Raw genomic sequence first — 14,673 nt, 5'->3', positions numbered from 1 at the left:
AAAATTTCTAACAATGACTACGTACAGGAATGAGATTAAACTATGTAAATTGTTCCCTTTTAAAGCCAGAGAGGTTGGTTGATGCACAAATCTAGCAAGTTCTTAAAAATAATGGGGAGTCTTAAGGGTGAGATACTGTTTGTTAAAATGGCAGAGTATACATCAACCAGCAAGCTCTTAATATTTGCAACTCATGGGGTATCTTACTGGCCCAATGTACATTAAATTTTCCCAGAAAAATTCAGTCCATTAAAAATTATTCACCAATGGAGCATTGCTTGCTGCATACATAATATATTGGCCCTTTGCAGCCAGCAAAGAGATGAACAGGTGAAGGTCATACAGTCCCTCGAGCCTGTTCTGTTGTTCAATGAAATCAGAGCTGGTCTGTGGCCTATATCTGTATACCTGCCTTTTCCTCAAATCCCTAATACTGTTAGCAAAAATCTATTGATTTAAATCTAACAATTGACCCACATCAACAGCCATTTGCAGAAGAGAGTTCCAAATTTTTTACCACATTTTTCATGTAAAAGTATTTCCTAACTTCACTCCTGAAAGGCCTGATTCTAATTTTGGGACATGTCATGGATTCTCCAACCAGTAGAAATAGTTTCTCTCTACCTACCCTAATATCTTGAAAATTTTGATTAAACGATCCCTTAATCTTCTAAATTACTTTTTAATCTGTATAAATAGACCCTGAAAGTCTCTTTGGACTTACATTGGTTTTATCTTTTCACCAATTAGAAAGTACTCCTATCTGTCTTTTTTTATGTCCAAAATGGATAACCTCACCCTCACACTTGCTTCTACAGTATTAAGTTCATTTGCCACAGCTTGTCCATTTGTTTAATTTAGTAATATCTTGTAATTTTACATTCCCATCTACTCTGCTTACTATGCTGCCTAGCTTTGTATTATCTGAAAACTTGTGTACATTTGGCTTTCTATCGTATAATCCAAGTTATTAAATACAGTAAATAATTGAGGCCCTAACATGGATCCCTGTCTAACATCACTAGTCGCATCCTGCCAATTAGCATACCTGACCATTACTCCTACTCTTGTAACATCAACTCCACATTCCTGCCAACTCCCAATAACCTTTCACCCTGTTGTTTATCAAGAATCTATCTAGCTCTGCCTTAAAAAATATTCAAAGGCTCTGCTTCCACTGACTTTTCAGGAAGAGTTCCAAAGACTCATGACCCTCAGAAAAAAAAGTCTCATCTCTGTCTTAAATGAGCCTTCCCTTATTTTTAAACAGTGACCCCCAAGCTCTAGATTCTCCCACAAGAGGAAACACATCCTCTCCACATTCACCTTGTCAAGGCTCCTCAGGATCTTTCAATCAAGTTTGAATATGAGAATGAGATTTTTAAAACCAAGGTTACTCTTCTAAATTCCAGTGGATACGAGCCTAACCTGTCCAATCTTTCCTCATAAGACAACTTGCCCATTCCTGGTATTAGTCTAGTAAACCTTCTCTGAACTACGAACGCATTTACATCCGTTATTAAATAAGGAGAACAGTATTGTACACAGATCTGGTCTCCCAATGCCCTGTACAACTGAAGCATAACCTCCCTACTTTTGTAATCAATTCCCCTCACAATAAACGATAGCATTCTATTAACTTTCCTAAATACTTGCTGTACCTGCAACTAGCCTTTTGTGATTCATGCACTAGGACACCAAGATCCCTCTCAATCTCAGAGCTCTGCAATCTCTCACCATTTAGATAAGCTTACTTATTCTTCCTGCTAAAACGAAAAATTACACTTTTCCCCACATTATACTCCATTTACCAGATCTTTGCCCACTCACTTAACCTATCTGTCCCTTTGTAGCCTCCTTACGTCCTCTTTGCAATTTACCTTCCTACCTATCTTTGTGTCATCAGCAAATTTAGCCACTATTTCTTTGGTCCCCTCATCCAAGTCATTTATGTAAATTGTAAAAAGTTGAGGTCCCAGTACTGATCCCTGTGGCACCACTACTCATCACATCCTGCCAACCAAAAAAGACCCAATTATGCCAACTCGCTGCTTCTTGTTAGTTAGCCAATCTTCTATCCATGCCAATATATTAGCCCCTACACCATGAGCTTTGCTTTTCCACTATAAACTTTGATGTGGCACTTTATTAAATGCCTTCTTGAAATCTAAGTCAGTACATCCACCAGTTCTCCTTTATCCATAGCACATGTGACTTCAAATTACTCCAATAAATTGGTTAAACATGATTCCCCTTTCACAAAATCATGTTGATTCTGTCTGATTGACTTGAATTTTTCTAAGTGCCCTGCTATAACATCTTTAATAACAGCTTCTAATATTTTCTATATGACCTTTGCTGCATCTGCTATTGAAAACCTTACTGCTGCTTTTGTTATCTCCAGGCTCAACCATTTCAATGCTCTCTTGGTTGGCCTCCCATCTTCCAACCTCAATAAACTTAAGCACATCCAAAATTTTGCTCCAGTATCTTAACTTGTACCAACCTATTCACCTATCATTTCTATGTTCACTGACTATATTGGATCCCAGTTTCCAAATACCTTGGTTTTAAAATTCTCATTCTCATATTCAAACCTCTTCATAGCCCGCCACCCCCCTCCATCTCTGTAACCTCCTCTAATTCTCTTAAGAGCTCTGTATTTCTCCAACTCTTAAGACCTAAGCTGTGGAATTCCTTCCTCCTCCACTTCTCTCTCCCTAAAAAAAAATTTCTCCTTGATCAAGCTTTTGTTAACCTGTGCTAATGTCCCCTTCTTTGAATCGATGTCAATTTTTTTTTCTGATCGCACTCTTGTGAAGCACTTCTGGGTGTTTTTACTATGTTAAAGGTGCTATATAAATGCAAGTTGTTATACATTGCACTTACCTATGCTCTGGGCAGTTAAGGGGATTGATATTTTGAGAGAATGAATAGGAGTTTCAAATTTCTTTGAATGCTAAAATTATTCAAAATAATTTCGTAACATGCCTTTGCACTGAGCTGGAGTTGCAACAAGTGCAGAGCCAAATGGTGCTACATGACCTTAGCTTATTATTTAAAATTATATGGTTGTCCTGTAGATGCATATCCAAAACTGCTTTGGGTAAAAGGGTGAAATGAGAAAGAAACAGCTTGCATTTATATAGCATATTTCATGACCTTCTTACATTCCAGAAAATAAAGTACATATGAAAAGTTGTCCATGTACAAAGATTATAACGCAGTTTAGAGGTTTGAAGTGAATTGAGTATGTAGTCTCAAACCCATAATAGGGGTAAATACATCGCACGCGAGCATCTTAATTTGGTGCAAATGATACTTAAGTATTCATAAGTATGGCTGCTATGATGAATGGAAAAATTCATACTGGTACAATAGTCTTATTGTTGATTTCTCGAGGTAACCCGAATTACAGAAGTATTCGAGTTCTAATATCGTCGGCTTCGTCCTTCATTTTAACGCGCAGCCATATGTGCTACCTTTCTATATCTATTTTTTAAAGCAGTGAGTTGAGCGTTCTTAACTTTTGCATTGTAGCAGCTAATGTTCCAGCCCCGAACCTTTGTCTCCAATTGTTAAATAGCTCTGGGTTGCAAAAAAAAACCTGGTTATTAATGGATGCTTAGCTAGCCCATACTGCTCAGCGGCTGGGAAACTGCTCTATTATCGCGCTTCCCTTCTTTCTGACAAGTTTCACTTTCATTAAGCAGGGCGGTTAAGATGAGACTCCATTTGCAAGGGAGTCCTTTTTTCAACCCACAGGATAGCGAATGGACACTGCATTATCAAGATAAAATAAATAGGAAACGAGAAGTGTTTCATTTGCTGAGTGGCAGTCTCCGACAAATCTAAATGACGCCTCTCAAAGAGCCCAGAATCTCCTCCAAAAGCTGCCGTTCCTCTCTTCGGCAGGAATGTATTTATGAACATGTTTACGTTACCTTTTCCCATTGCACTAAAACTGCATTATTAGGAAAAAGTTGTTTCTTACTGACGGATGCATACGAATCCACAAATGGTCGGGGGGGGAGGGGGGCGGTGTGGTCTATCCAGCCCCTGATTTATTAGTATTATCTGATATTTTAAATATAAATTATTTTACTGCTGGAAGGGGACTGACAGCGGCGGAAACCCAGGCCTTGCAGATCTGACAAAAAGCCGCAGACTGGAACAGAAAACCCAGGGTGAAAGATCGTTGAAGAAATCTGGTGGGTGTAAAAAATCCCTCATAATGCAGCAGAGGGCGTGTGTGTGTGTGAGCGCGCGTGCGCGCTTTAAATCCAGGTCAATGACCCCCTCTCGCCCATCCCTTCAATAGTAACTTGTGCGTTGATACCGAATTAGAATTAAGCATTAATCCGTGTGGTTTACAGACACTCTTGAAGGTACTACCACTGACACGTAGGTGTTCTCTCCACCTCCCAAACCTCCCCCGATAGCTGCAGACATCGCCGCCCACATTCCAGAGGCCAATGCGCATTTTTCTAGGCACTGCACGTACACACAAGCATTTCTTTTAAATACAGGTTTTGAAATGCACTATGGGATATTACCATAACAAAATAATTGGTGTGAAATTAACCCTGTTAACACCGGTACTTCAATTGCAAACAGAAATGCACACAACCCGATTAGGAGCTGGTGTAGATTTCACAACACTATCGTTAATTTCAAGGTCATGTTTTGTTTTAATTACCTGTGAAGATTTGAGTATACGACCTTAGATAAACTTCTGGCATGCTTACATCAAAAGTAGGGAGCTCAGAATAATACCTTATTGAATGCTGCTGCAGATCAGAGAACCAATTGACAGAGCGCACATTTTAAAAAGTGAAAATCCAGTTTAATAATGCAGTGGTTAAACCATCTTTTGAAATTTAGATGTTCCTTAATAAAATGAAATAATTATGCAGTGACATTCAATTCGAACCACACCGTTTGCTTGGAATTAAAATACTCCCAACCGTTTAGCATTTGAAAATCCACGCACGGAAAGTGGGATAATTTAGGAAAAGAGGTTAAAGCTAAAAATATGCCTGTTCACATTCCTGAATCAGAGGCAGGGGAAAATGGGCATGGTTGTAGCCAGAGAAGCAATGGTGGTTCAGCAAAGGGGAGCAGGGAGCCGAGAGAGAGAGAAAAGGCACAGTACCTTTTAGGTAAACAGAGAAATCGGCCCCAATCAGTGCCTGAATTTAGTGAGATTTGTTTCCATAAAACTACACTTACATGGTGGGTGGTCTTATGGTGCAAGTAGCGTCCGTGTTTCTGAACAAGAAGCTCCAGGTTCGGGTGTCACCAAGGAAGGAGTGTTTATAACGCTTGTGTACCAACCTGTAAATCCTTCCAACATGTGCCACTCGTAGGTCGTAAGAGTGGGAGAGATTTCTGGTCAGCCATGTGATGGGTGTCTCTACCATCACTATCCCTAGCTCCAGGCTACACTTTTTTTAAAAAAGTGTATGTTGCCACAGCAACTTGGACTCCCAGTGAACTGTAACACACCACCACACTTAATTGGTATATGTATATAAACACATTAAATAAATGGTTTAAACTAGTCTATACCAAGTCTGATTTTTCCATCTTGGCCATTTGATTGTTTTTTATTCTTTCATGAGATATGGGTGTGGCAGGCAATGACCCTCATCTTATGTAATTTTTTTTGCTCTGTAATTCCTTTGGAATGCTGCTCATTATGCTCTTCAGAGGACAATATCAATCATGGTGGGTCACAACCTTCATGGCAAAAGTCCGAAGTAAACTATCTAACATTTGTTTAATCAGATAACCAACATAAATGTATGCTGCAAATTTAATAATTGAATTTCTATTACTAAGGTGGCATCAGGGAACAGCTGGTGTTCCCATCAACAGAAAGATCTCTGTCTCAGTTAGAGATGGTTTCTTTTGATTTGAGATTATACACAAGTTTAGGTTGGAGCTCTCTAAAGTTCCATTGGTAAATCTGAAATTCTCTGACAATGCACCAGAGATCATGTGAGACATTGGGGACTAATTAATTATTTGTATCAACCTGGGCATTAGCTTAATCGTGGTTCTGCTTTATACTTGTAGAAGTCACATACGAGGTGGGGGTGGGTGGGGAGGATGCAAGTGACACTCAGCTCCATGGGTGAGATTTTTATTCGCTCAAAACCCATTCATTTTCAGAGTTAAAATCAAGGGTTCATAAAGGGTGAGTGAATTATGAGGTTAGAATTTATTAAGTTGGCACATTTTTCCCCTATACAGTTCCCAAGGTGTGTATTTCATTAATACAAGACACATTTACTTCCCTGTAATTATTTTAATATTTATCATGTAATTATGTTATTAGATCCATGATTCATTTAAGAAAACAAGCAATACTAGCACATCATATTGTAGACAGTACTTCCTACATTTAAATACACTTCTGTTCTAAAATACAATTAGAGCATTGTAAGATCAAAATAACAATTAATAGCCAATCACTTAAACACACATCCTGAGAGTAGTATGTGCAATCCAACCAAACTCAGTTTTTGAATTAATAGTTTTCACCTTAGCTCCACAATGGCTTTTGAAGTGAAAGTTATAATGAATGAATTCTTAATCTAGATTTGTTGGAATCAGTGCTTTATTATTGAGTCATTAAGACAACAAATCCTTGCATTAACTAATAGAACCTTTATTTGATACAATTTCTTGTTTCTCATATAGGTTATTGCTGGCTTTGCAATTTAATTTTCCTTATGCTACACAACATTCCATTGTATAGCAACGCCAAAATGCTAGTTTGAAGATTCTTGTAATTACCTTTTACAACTGTATGGACTCTCAAACGGTGTCCTGTATACCTGATTCTACTACTGCTGTACCTTGTGTACACAATGATCTGAATGTCACCTGCATACCTGAACTTGTAATCTGTAGAATTGATGCCACAGCCATATATGCAAAGGCTCTGTGGTTATTCCCTGCCCATAACTATATTTCTTGAACATACAATCAGATACAGAAAACATTCTATGTACTGAATACTCTCGTTATACCGAATTCTCTTTACTGATTACTGTACATACCATCCAATGGCAATGTGCTGAATGCTAGCTACATTCTTTATGTACTAACACTACATCCAATACCTTGAATACCAAATATTATTGTCCTAATTCCCTGCCCCAAAATCATTGTCTATCCAATATTTTGCACTGAGCATACCCAACTCCTTTAAATAAATCCCTTCCCTAGATGAGGGAGAAGGGATTAGAGATATGGCAGCAGACTGAGAAAAAGTTTGTGAGCTGTTGTGGATTCCATGACGTTCTATACCAAACTTTAACATTGAATACTTACTTAAGTTACCTATATTTAAAACTTTACACAAGTAATTAGGTTCTGATGAAGGGTGCACACCTAAAATGTCAAAACCTGCTTTTTATTTATATAGATGCTGAAAGGGTGATGGAGGCAGGTTCGATCGAGGTATTCAAAAGGGTTGCTATCTGAAGAGAGAATGTACAAGGTTACACGGATAACGGAGGGGAGTGGGACGGCTCTTTCAGAGAGCCAGTGCAGACTCGATGGGCCGAATGGCCTCCATCTGCACTGTAAAGATACTGTGATCCTATACTTGTATTATATTTCAAGCATTTTGCTTTATTGCAGTTTCATTTTCACTGCACGGGGATCCAGCAGATTGCATGCAATTAAAAAAGCCGTGTAGGTTACGTTCTTTCCCTTACCGCGGTAACCCAACACCCTCCCCACCTCCCTACTAGCAACAACAAGGACTGGGGAGGTCACCTGGGAGGGCACCTGATGGCCTGGAGGAAGCGGACTCCAACTCCCAGACGACACCGCGGTGGCCCGGCGAAGAGCATGCGCATTGTGGGGGTCCCTCCGCCCTCCCTGGGAGTGTTCGAGATTTAAATAAACAAGGAGCAACATGGCGGCGCTTTTACTCGGCTTATTTAGGGAAACGAAGGTCAGGATACTGGAATGTTCCTCCGAGTAACAGGCAGCGCGGTAAGTTGGTGCTAAAGCTTGGTTTACGGGTGAGGAAAAACATTTCTTTAAGTGTTTTTTAATTTATTTATTTATTTTTAACTGCCACCTCCTCCCCCCCCCCCCCATCCTCTTTGTGGAGAAGCCTCTCCCTCCCTCCACCCCCCGGCCCGCCTTCAGCACCGTCCTCCCGGAGTGAAGTTCACCTGAGAGCCTCAAAGTAACCTGTTAACGGGGGCGGGGGAGTCTGCACCACACGCAGACACAATCCCGGCCACCCGCTCCGGATGAGGCCGCCGCGCCTCAGCGCTTTTTCAAAACAAAAATCTTGGTTCGGGACAACTTAATGACTGAGGCCGAACTTGGGAGCTTGGGTCCCGCCCCCTCCTCGGGCCCATTGGCTCCCAGCCCCCAGCCTGCCCTCCCACTGGCCGAGATGCCTGTCAATCAAACCGTCGCCATAGCATTTTGTCTCTTGTCAATGTTAGTTGGGGGAGGAAGGAAAGAGATGGATTTGTTTAATCCTGATGTGAATTTTTTAATGGTATTTCTTTCTATAAAAGCTGCATAGTGTCACCCTCCGCTCTGTTAGTCCTTGTGCATGCCTGTAATATACACTGCAAAAAATGTGGGAAGGACTTCTCCATTAAATGCTTCCCCACCACGATTTAAAACGTATTTTTAAATATATTTTGATGCCTGCTGCCGCCTTGTTGAGACGTTTTATGAATATGCTTGTTAAAATTGTCATAATCATGGTTATCTATGAGAGGCTATAACTAGGACAGTTGTATCCTTGTCTTTATTTTTAATATCATATACACGGCTAGTTTTCACGTTTTTTTGCAGTCCAATGCGTATTTAAAGTCTTATGTTAGCATAATTTGTAGATGCGTTTTTCTCTAAGGCTTTCATCTGCATTTTTCCCTTTACCCTCGCTGTCATAAATGTGACTCATGTTGGATGCGATTCTAGTGGCTTATCGTCTTTATGCTGAAATGGTTATCCTTCAGGATACTCACTAGGAGAGCGAGTGTAAAGGAGGAAGGGGTGGCGTTGGTCCCCGAAGGTAAAAGTGTCCACGTTTGCCCCTGTGCTTTTTGAACAGGGTGGTTAGATATCGACTGGGACTGAGAAGCCTGTTTTTATTCATTTTATTCGTTCTATCCTGACCCTGATGCTGCAGAAGCTAACCATCTATTACCACTTCTGCCCCAGCTGAGATTGTTCAATCCCTGAATGGATCAGGACTTGAACCTAGGGTGTTCCTGACCAATACGGTATGGTCCACTTTCCCGTTGCAGAATCAGGAAAATAGATGAGATGCACTTTAAATATATTCTCATCAATGGAGTAAATCGTTGTGGAGAATAGGTTTTCAAATTAGCCCCCACTGTCTGTAGGGATCCCGGGAAATCTCCAAGGTCATCCAATTTCTGTCAATCGTTTCAGATTTCTGTATTTCTCTCTTTGTTGACTAACTAGTACGATATTTCTATTTTCCGCTTAATACTTAAAAGTTTTTAATGTTTTCCTTCGGGTGATGAGAGTGTGCCAATATTTGTAAGTGATCTTCCACTCAAAAAAGTTTGAAAATCAGTTTTATGGGTGGAATATTTACACTATGCCAAATGTATCAAAATATGGTATATAATAATTAAGAATAGGTTTTGGTCGAATATTGTATTTTCTGTATGCTTAGAGCCTGAAAGCTGATGTGAAAAATTCAATTTCTGTCCCTGCAGTTGAAGTGTTATGTGCTAACGAACAGAAAAACATTTTTGCATTATGTGATGCACATACGCTTAAAGCACATACGACATAACTTGATAGCTATTTTTGGAAGACTTGCTGAGAAGGTCGCGAGTATGAATTGTTATATGCTGTTTGTAATTTTTTTCAACTATGAATTGATTGCGTTATGACGATTATTTAGTGGTTTCGGTTGTAAATTCTGGCGGTTGTCGATTTAAAAATACCGTAGTACCCAAGTGTGTTTAATTTTAAATCGGTGATTATATCTGCAGTTTGTGCATTAGAAGAGCACAACGTTGTTTGTTGAGCAGGATAATTCAACGTGACAGCTCCTTGATGGCTTGCTTCTAATTGTGGATGTGCAGGCAGCAGTAGGATAGGCTCATGTGTTGTCGTCGAGTCTGGTGACAGCGTGCAGGGGGACTTCTGCTATTGGCTTGTTTGCCGATAACACTCGTAAGCCGCTATCATTGGTGTGTCTGTTGAGACCCTGTTGATAGACAGCTGCTAACGTACTGGTGGGTCTGACATCTACATCTTGTTTGGATGCCATTATTGGCAGGCCTGTTAGAAGAGCCTAAAGCTACTTTCCATAAAACACCAAGCTAAATGTTTGGTATTCTGGAGTGTGCCGTATTTCCGTGCACAATGTCTGTTTAAAATCCTCATCTGACATTAAACATCTTCTCTCTGGTTTGGCCAGTTTATGTAAAGGTACTGAACTATTTTACACTTGGGATCAAAAGCTTTTTTAGATGACGATAAGGTTCGTGATGGCGTTCATTTGAACCGAATACAATTTCTCTGGCTGTTTTCTTTATACTGAGAAGTGAAAGGACAAAATGAGAGGTAGGCGGGACAATGCTAGTTTAGACATCTGATGAATACCCGATTAGACTTAATAGACTTAATGCGAATGTTTGTGCAATATGCGTGCCGAGGAGTGCCGAAATTTGGAATGCAATACTTAACCTGTCCTTGATTGGAACCATTTGCGTTCCTTTCTGCAGGACACTTGCTGCTTTTTCCAAAGCTCACATTAAAGAAAAATGACATGTTGTAACATTTTTACTGCTGGCAGGGGGAAAAAAATCGTTTCCATGTCTCAGGTGTCAGCAGCGCCTTTATTAAATGTCTGAACAAAACGATAAAACACTTTTATTACAATTTTTGATACTTCCATGGCTGGTACTGCAGATGGCCTGGGTGTGTGTTTCTTTTTAATGGTGGCTGCTAAAACACTTTGCAGAAGGAGCCTTCCCTCCAGCCCGACTTAGCTTCGTGTTTTACTTCGGATGGGTTGTACATTTGTGTGCCAGGTTAAGGGGGGGTGGAGATCAATTTTCCCATCCCTTTAGATTGTGTTAAAGACTCTGGGTCAAACCACCAACTGACTGCAACTTCCATACAGTTGTTACGTCAGTCTGGAACAGTCAAGGATGTTGTTATAGCAACACCACGAGATGACCTCGCGTAGTGTTCAGTTTGACTGCAGTTACTATCAGAAATGGTTAGGAAGAGCTAGCTGGGTTACAGTATCTACAGCCACGTGGGTGCTGGAAAAATATTTCCGATCGGCTCTGACCTGTTTTTGCAAATTTGTACAAGTGTATTCTATTTATAAGATAGGATAGGATGATCACATCGATGAATATTGACATCTTCCTGTGGTTTGGTTTCTAGGTACAGTTTTGCAGTTTGCAAAACAAAGGAGATTTTTAAAGAACAATACAGCATTGACGGGCATGTTTTTCCATAATATTTTTATTGCGCTATTATATCTGTTTGGTTTTTTTTTATTGCACCTCGGCCTCCGAGTTTTAAAACGTAACGTTCGCCTCTGCCTGATGAATATTGCTTTTATTTTTCATATGCTGTTTGTAGTGCCATGCCAAGACGTTTAATTTAACCCTTTAAGAAACACAGCAGTACTTCACCAAAACGGAACCAGGTTCTAGTTTGTCAGAAAATAGTGAAATAAGCAGTATTTGGTATATTTTAATATCATTGTAGACATTTTAATAATAAAAAAGTTGTGGTGATTAAAGCTAAATGAGCACTTGGTGACTATTACTTGTGCATTTTTCTGATCTTGGTCCCCATTTTGTAAACTCTTTTTCTGTTTCCTTCCTTGGGTTGCTTCACACTTGTGCACTGCCCCAGACATTTAAAATAATGGGAGCCTGTGAAATGGTTGATTTTTAATATGTCCTGCACAACAGATTATGTACAAGTATGGCTGAATTTCTGCAGTGGGCTACAGTCAGTACAGTAAGAGTTTTACTGAATTGCTCCCTTGCTTATTGCTATTTATAACAACATTATTGTTTGAAGAGAAGAAGCAAAGTATACATGATAACCTCACATGCTCAAATCTGTTTACAAGTTGATGAACATTTTGGAACGTATAAACAGGGTGAAAAAATGTACAACCAAAAAACAAGTTTTATATGAGTTGAGCAATTTTGTGTTTTATGGGGCTGCTATGCTTTGCTTATGTGAATATGATAGGTTAAAAACATGTGCCTGAATACTAAAAATCAGCTGTTCAGTTTCTTAAATGACTAGGTTTATTGGTTCCGAAATACTTCGAATCATAAAATCATATAGTGCAGAAGGAGGCCACTTGGCAAATTGTACCTATGCCAGCTCTTTGAAAGAGTTATTCAGTTAGGTTATTGTTGAATCTAATTCCACACCAACCTTTCAGACAGTGCATTCCAGATCTAACATTGTTTGCAATAATTTACTTTATCTTGGCTGATTCTTCTTCCCAATCCAAATTAGCAGCTGAAGAGCATTTTGGAGATGGAAACACTTGTCATAAATCATGGCAAATTTGTTTTTGGAAGGAAGGGCATACGTTCTTAAATTTAGGATGTATTTATATCAATTTAAACCAAAGTCTCTTTTGTTCAGCATACATGCAGTTTAACAGTTAATCTGATTACGGTTTAATTTACTTTGGACTAAAGTTATAGGTACCCAGGGTATAGTCCTCACATTCTGTATTCACATGTATTCTGCATTTTTTTCCTCCTCTCTTCACAGTTTCCTGGCTGAAAGGTTGGGGAACAAAAACAGAATTACCTGGAAATACTCAGCAGGTCTGGCAGCATCGGCGGAGAAGAAAAGAGTTGATGTTTCGAGTCCTCATGACCCTTCCACACATGAGGACTCGAAACGTCAACTCTTTTCTTCTCCGCTGATGCTGCCAGACCTGCTGAGTTTTTCCAGGTAATTCTGTTTTTGTTTTGGATTTCCAGCATCCGCAGTTTTTTGTTTTTATGAAAGGTTGGGGAGGTGCCCATAGGCTGCAGTAATGTTGCTTTGTGACTATGTTTAGTAGCAAGAACTTGGATCACTTGCTGTCTTATTTTTGTTATTTTTCCCCATCAAAATACAAAGTGCTAATTAATTTAGAAGATTTATAAGTTTTATATCCTGAACTTGAACTATTAAAATGCATTCTTTGTATAATAGATTAATTTGAAGTATGCAGGCCACATTTTTGGAATAAAGATAAGAACATTGTTTCACCACATTGCACGTTTCACAACACTGATGCAGATAAAATACAATTTCAGTTAGTTTTTATAGGTGGTCAGAACTTTTGTAAAAGGCGGAGGCAGCTAATGAGACTGAGTGCTGTGCGTACAATGGGAATTGAATTTCACTTTGCAGCCAAAGATCCTGAAAGCAGATCATGGAACCATTTGCCATGTTTTAGATTGGGTAATGAGATGCATGCTGATGTTGGATATGTGCAGTTATTTTGTCAGTATTTGAGCTTTGCATAGGCCATTGTAGGTCTTGTTGAGAAATATTTAATCTGCTTAGCTGTGTAAATAGCTGACAGTGTAAAGAAAACTGCATGGAAAAGTGCTGCTTCAGCGAAATTGGGGTTGAACATTTGCGATAGGATTGATACACATTAAAAAATACAAGAGTTGTCCTTATTTGCAAAATCCACTAAATGATTTAAACTACCATTAGCCAAATGGCTAAAAGCAATTTATTTAATGTCTCTGATTATCACTCTTTTCCACCACCAACCTCTTTCCCCCTGCCCCCTGCCAGCCATCCCACCTAAACCAAGTAAGGCTGATACATTTTTTGGTTCTTATTATTCATCCACATCTGAAGTCATATTTGTGCAATAAATATGATTTTCCTAATTGGAGTAAAACAGGAATTTTTTAAGGTTGGATTAAGTGTCCATTTTGGGGAAACTACCAATTTATTATTATATCTGGCACTAGTCAATTCTACTTTTCAAAGAAAATTTGTGCGGGAGATAATTGGTTGGTAATGAACATTCATCACTAAGTGCATCTGCAACTCACCAGCTCAATATAATAGAAGCTAAATGCATGGAAAAAGCCCCCAGTATCGTCCCATCATTAAACCATTACAGGAAACCCCCCCCCCCACCACCATCCCCAAACATGTTAAATGTTACTGAATCATTGTAATATATTCAGTTTCTCTTCAATGAGACATTCTGACTAGTACTTCTGAATGTTCCTATTCCGTGATAGTGTGTGTGATTATGACAAAGGTAAACTTTCCCTCCTTGTCCTTCCTGACCTGTCTACAGTCTTTGGCTCGATTGATCACACCCTCCTCCAATACCTCTCCACTGTTATCTGGCTGGGTGTGACTGTTCTCACACGGTTACATTCTTATGCATCTACTTGTAGCTGGAGAATCACTTGCAATGGCTTCTCTTCCTGCTCCTGCACCATTATCTCTGATTTCCCCCAAAGATTTATCCTTGGCCCCCTTCCGGTTTTTTTTATCTATGTGCTGTCCCTTGCCAACATCATCTGAAGGCATGGTGTTAGTTTTCACATAGAGCTGATGTTGTCAGCCTACATCTCGCCACCGGCTCTCTTGACTCTTCCACTTTTGCTTAATTAT

General features: G+C 39.5%; 1 protein-coding gene across 9 annotated transcripts in view; it reads left to right on the top strand.

Annotated features, from left to right (window-relative positions):
- Window positions 1–7,888: 7,888 nt before the first annotated feature.
- Window positions 7,889–14,673, top strand: part of LOC121286839 (nuclear receptor coactivator 3-like) — a 268,327-nt gene continuing 261,542 nt past the window's right edge. For 6 of the 9 annotated variants that reach the window (XM_041203940.1, XM_041203939.1, XM_041203933.1 and 3 more), the window contains exon 1: window positions 10,290–10,464. The gene's annotated coding sequence lies outside the window, so the exon portion shown is untranslated. Of the gene's footprint in view, window positions 8,017–10,289; window positions 10,465–14,673 lie in introns of those variants that run through there. The other 3 variants (XM_041203932.1, XM_041203937.1, XM_041203942.1) reach the window with 3 other exon arrangements.

This window comes from Carcharodon carcharias, chromosome 14, assembly GCF_017639515.1.
Source record: "Carcharodon carcharias isolate sCarCar2 chromosome 14, sCarCar2.pri, whole genome shotgun sequence".
NCBI lineage: Eukaryota > Metazoa > Chordata > Chondrichthyes > Lamniformes > Lamnidae > Carcharodon > Carcharodon carcharias.
The sequence above is the reverse complement of the archived record's forward strand: the minus strand, read 5'-3'. Positions and strand labels throughout refer to the sequence as shown.